Source organism: Adelges cooleyi, unplaced genomic scaffold, assembly GCF_023614345.1.
Source record: "Adelges cooleyi isolate 19-005CV unplaced genomic scaffold, UGA_ACOO_1.1 ACOO_flye_CR_arks_rails_tigmint_CR_PRNA_575, whole genome shotgun sequence".
In the NCBI taxonomy this organism is placed as follows: domain Eukaryota; kingdom Metazoa; phylum Arthropoda; class Insecta; order Hemiptera; family Adelgidae; genus Adelges; species Adelges cooleyi.
This window is the reverse complement of record NW_026096269.1, coordinates 779,915-785,914: the sequence shown is the minus strand read 5'-3', so window position 1 is coordinate 785,914 and position 6,000 is coordinate 779,915.

Genomic DNA, 6,000 nt, shown 5'->3' with positions numbered 1-6,000 from the left:
CAAATTTAAACACATATCGGTTAGTTAGTAAGTTTCTCAAAGTTAAAAAATATGATACTTACAAACCATTTTGTTTTAGAATTTGAAATTTTTTCCACTATTAATATATATTGGTATAACGTAAGCTTAATTATTAGCAAAAACTGTGTGAAATTTGTACCCTTTTTATTTTCAACAGACAAGTTTTTTAGTGAAATGATAGAACGGTTACTAAGCTTTTAAGTAATTTTTCTGGAGACGGTAGGCGTTAAATATAGTTAAAGGTTTATTTAAGCCTTTAAACAATCATTGGTTGTTAACATAAAAAAAAAATATTTAACACAACGGTTCATGTCATTTGCAGTGCAATTGAATAATTATTCTTAGCGACAACCTGTGTATAATATTCCAGTGAAAATATAAAAGATATTATATGGACTGACTTTCAACACACTTTTTATTTACAGTTTAAGACCTAAATATTTGTTTTAATTCAGCTGTTAGAAACGGATCATGTATGCCTCAATATTTTATAAATATTAATATTAAGTCAATCACTTATTTAGTTATTTAAGTATAATTAAATTTCATGTATCCTAAAACAGACAAAAGAAACCGTTTTATTTCATTTAGAATAAATACAATTTTTTTTTTTACAAAAGGTTGATGTTAATAGTATATGTATTAAATTGTGTCTTGGCAATCTAGTCAGAGAGCAGGTAGAATTATTTGTTAAACATTATTAGGATAAGTGCAACAGCGAAGTACTTTTTTAAGCATTCAATCAAACGGCTATTTTCATTTATAAAATCTTTTAGTCTTATTATGCAGTCCATTCATTGAATTATTATTACAATTTGCGCAACGAGTATACGAAATTAATTTTTATAAAGCTAAGAGGCGTGTCAGGTAAAACAACATATTATAATTTGTTGTCCCAGTACCATCCATATTTTGGTCCAATCGAACCGGATTATTTTAAGTATTGCTATAGTATTATAAGGGTATTATTACAAATTGATGACTCAAAACGGCAACTACACCAGTCACGTTGGTTAAGGACGCTGTCCAACGCTTTTACTTCATTTCCATAGTTGTATCCCAAAAGATACAATGCTTTGCCAGTAAAACTACTTAACATTTTATAAAAATAATAAATAGTTAGGTATAAATTTTAATTGTTTCGTTTCAATAGGCGTTTATTATTTTATCGAGGTGCTTTTCTAAACTTATTGTCTTTTTAAGAAAATCTGTGCTAAAAATACCTTTTCTTAATTAATACAAATACACATAGTTTAAAATTTATTATTAAATCTTAGCTTATTATTAAATCATCAATATAACTGCTGCCCACCAGTGCGTTATACCCTAAAATAAAAATAAAAAAATTTGTTATGTTTTATATTTTGTTGTTGTTCGATTTCGAAAAGAAAAAGGTAAACAAATTGAAGAATTCAAGAATTTAACGTAACAGACATCGAAGAAATCGAAGATGTTGTGAGTATATTAAGTGCGGTCTGGTGAGTTGTGTTCAAAATAAAAAATAGTTCCAAAATTAGTGACTATTAGTTTAAAATAGAGTGGCGAGGAAAAATGTACAAAGACTAGAATAAGAAAGGAGAGGAATATAAGTATGAAGCGAAAGAATTAATAGAACAGGCACATTAAAACTACTAGAACTTATAAAGCAATCATATAAATCCCAATTTTTAAATTTTCTAGGACCATCAAAAGAAAATGTTTTATCAAATCACTACAATGGGTGAAAAAACGCGCCTATCGTAGTGTCTTTGTAAGTAAGAGATACAAAGATGTTACAACTGTTTGTAACAGCAAATTAGAAGTAACATTTCAAAGAACACTTTTTAATCAAAATAACAAATTTGAATAAATATGGATTTATCTAGTTAATGTAGCCTTTAATTTAACTCGAGACGGAAATAATTGTTTGAAAGATAATTCCTTACCAAATCTGTTTTGTTTTATAATATCGCATTCCGGTGGGACCAAAAACATGTTTTTATGAGAAAAAAACGGATTCTCAATAACTATCTCGTGATAGATGTTTTTGTATTTTACCAAATCATTCACGTATTTCCTGACCTTATCGGCGACCATTTTTAGAGCGTTTATGGCATTGTTGCAATCTTCTTCGGAGACTACGCTAATGAATTCATTTTCATTCGATACTCTCAGGTTGTTAAGCAGCATAGGATTGGAGTAACGCCTAAAGATTTGACCCATCCATTCCGGTGCGACCAACTGTATTTTTTCTTTGTCATTATATTTGACCAATTTGTCCAGTTCCAGTGCGGTTAATTTTAAATGATCCAAAACCTTTTCCGGATAAAGACCTAACCGTATGAAACCGACGAATGTGTTCAATATGGAATCTCCCAAATCGATTATACTCTTTTCAAACAACTCGACCCTAGTGGCGACGTCTTTGAATTTTTCGTCACCCGTGTAAAACATAAGTTTGAGTAAAGACACGTACGAACCAATGACTGACAATACGGGATGTGCCGTGGCTGCCAACACTTGCTGTTGGAACGACTTAAGACAATCCACGTCGAAAGTCCGCTGTGCTATCGAAAACAATATTGTTATGGCGGGATACGTGTCGTCTTCTAATTTTTTCAGTAATTGTGTGTGCTTCTAAAACTTATTAGTATCTAAACCTTGACTTGATATTTTGTTTAATAATTTGACAAACACTAAAATTTAAACGGTAATTATACATAAAATATTAGAAAATCACATACTGACACATGAAATTACAATAATACATTTTTACTTTTGATTTGCATAAACATATATTTTTAAAACTTATATAATATATTTAATATCTATACTACTTTATAATACCTCACAGTAAAAATACTGTTCATGAAATACATAAATTTTCTAGTGTAATCATTATTATTTAAAAAAATTTTAACCAACAACCACCTCAAGTGCGTAAAAAAAAAATGAATTATAGTGTCATAATTGCATACCTATGTTTGTATGATGTATTAATTAATATTTATTTATTATTTTTTATTATTATTAACTTTTCAAAATAATATATTGTTTATTTATTTTATATCATTTACTTATCTAGTAAATGAAGTTCTTGGTCTTTGACTTTAGGTCTGCTGCCCACGAGCCTGTTATACCCTAAAAAAAAGTAAAAATGATGTAATGTTTTATATTATTCTGTTCAATTTCATTTAGTGAAGTATAAAATAATTTATTTTTTTGAATTTATGTATTAAGCAACGCAAACAAAATTATTTGCCGATTGACTACAAAGGGAGGGAAAATAGTGGCTTTTGTAATGTCTTTGTAAGTAATAGTTACACAGATGTTACAACTGCAACTGTAACACCAACTAATGAATAACATTTCTATGAGCAATTTCAAATATATTTAAAAAAAATGAATTTATCTGGTTGATGTAGCAAGCCCTTTAATTTGGGCCGAGACGGAAATAATTGTTTGAAAGATAATTCCTTACCAAATCTGTTTTGTTTTATAATATCACATTCCGGTGGGACCAAAAACATGTCTTTATGAGAAAAGAACGGATTTTCAAAAACTATCTCGTGATAGATATTTTTGTATTTTACCAAATCATTCACGTATCTCCCGACCTTATCGGTGACCATTTTTAAAGCGTTTATGGCATTGTTGCAATCTTTTTCGGAGACTACGCTAATGAATTCATTTTCATTCGATACTCTCAGGTTGTTAAGCAGCATAGGATTGGAGTAACGCCTAAAGATTTGACCCATCCATTCCGGTGCGACCAACTGTATTTTTTCTTTGTCATTATATTTGACCAATTTGTCCAGTTCCAGTGCGGTTAATTTTAAATGATCCAAAACCTTTTCCGGATAAAGACCTAAACGTATGAAACCGACGAATGTGTTCAATATGGAATCTCCCAAATCGATTATACTCTTTTCAAACAACTCGACCCTAGTGGTGACGTCTTTGAATTTTTCTTCACCCGTGTAAAACATAAGTTTGACCAAAGACACGTACGAACCGATGACTGACAATACGGGATGTGCCGTGGCTGCTAACACTTGCTGTTGGAACGACTTAAGACAATCCACGTCGAAAGTCTGCTGTGCCATCGAAAACAATATTGTTATGTCGGGATACGTGTCGTCTTCTAATTTTGTCAGTAATGTGACGTTCCGCAGTAATTCCAAATTGTCGGGTTCGCTTTCTTTTAGCAAGTCCACTTGGGCGAAATCATTTTCGGCTTGAAACAACAGGTCGTAGAATAACATTTGTTTCGGATGGTACCGCGTGTACGTTTGTCTGTTCAAAATCGGCTTTATCAAATACTGCATCTCCAAAACGCTATCGTGATAATCGTTCATGTGTTTTTCGATTACTTTGGGTGTATTTTGGTAGCTATCGTTCAAATAAAACCATTTCGGTAACAATTTGTTGAGTTGATTGTAACCCCGACTTATTTTACTCGAATCGCGCTTAATAATGGTCGGGTTGTTGTATGGACGAGGCAACCAAGGGCAATTGACGCGAATGCTGTCAAGTAAATATCCGAATATTTTTTTATTGGCTTTCTGAAATTCTCCTTTATAAATATTCACCTTATTCGTCGGTAGGTCCGATATTATTTCACGCTCCGGCCCGTCGTACGTTCGTACCAATAATGTATTTGAAACGTTGTTCAAGTATAAATTGATTGCCATCATGTCCTTCGGTCGTCTGAGCGATTGGTGGTTTTCCGTCATCAGGTCATCGAGAATAGCCAAAACGGTTTGGCCTTGAGATCGTAACGCTTCGCCACACTTTTTAAGCTCTTCTAAATTCAACGAATCCTCTTTGTAGTTTACGAATTTCGTGTCCAAATTAATTGCATGTAATTTGAAAGTGAAAAACATGTATCTGGAATAAAAGCAGTGTTTCGTGTTTTCCGTTTTAACAAAGGAGTCGAGCAAAACAATCAGTATCAAGGTCTTGTATACTAGCATGGTAAAAGATTATTTTAAATACTGAAAAATACAAGTTAGTTTAGAACACCTAAAATTGTATAATGCTTATCTAAACTGTTTATAAATGCAGCGATACTTACTTATTTTATAACAAAGACGACATACAAATGAATATTGGACTAAAAGTATTATTTTTTTCGCTCTGGTACACACGACTGTCAAGAAACTGTTTTTTAGACATATTATATGTTTTGTACCTAGTGACTGTGATTGTCGGTAAATTATATTAATCGACGATTTGTTTATAAGAATTATTTAAATCGAACAAGGAAACCAAAACAATTGATCTAGGGCATCGTGTTTTTGCTTTTGAGCAAACACTTTGTGTACAGTTTATGTGTACTCAAGTGTGTGTAGTCCACCAGGATCTAAATCTTCGAATAAATCAAAACAATGAATATGGGTTTTTTTAGAAAAAGAAAAGAGCACAGCAAAAGCAGGGACGTAGTGGAAGTTTGGAAGCGGAAATTATCCAAATGACCATTATGATGGTGGCTAAGGCTAACTTGTTTTCAATTGTTCATTTTTTTTTTATGTAGTACTAAAAAATAAAATCTGTCAATATTATTGTTCAGTAGGTGTTAGAACTGATAAAGAAGAATTCCTAAAAAGCTTGTCTGAAAAAACTATAATTATTTTAATAAACCAAAAACCACCGTTTTAGATAATTAGGTGTACATTATTTAAAAAAAAAAATTCTTTTGTACAAAGTCGAACATCATATTTCAATTTAAATATATACATAAATGATCAATTTATATATTTTTTCGTGAATATATCTTTTTAAGTAGCTGACCCGTTGACCACATTGTTTAACAGCAGGTTTATATTTTTTACTTTTTGGTCACACTGACCTGAGATTATTAGAGTATGTTTACATTTCAATACACATTGTCCTGTACGACCGTTATGTAACTGAATTTCTCTTTTACTAATACATGTTACCAAATCAACCAAAATATATGGTTTTAGTTTTAAAAAAATCGTTGCAAGTGGCTTGTAT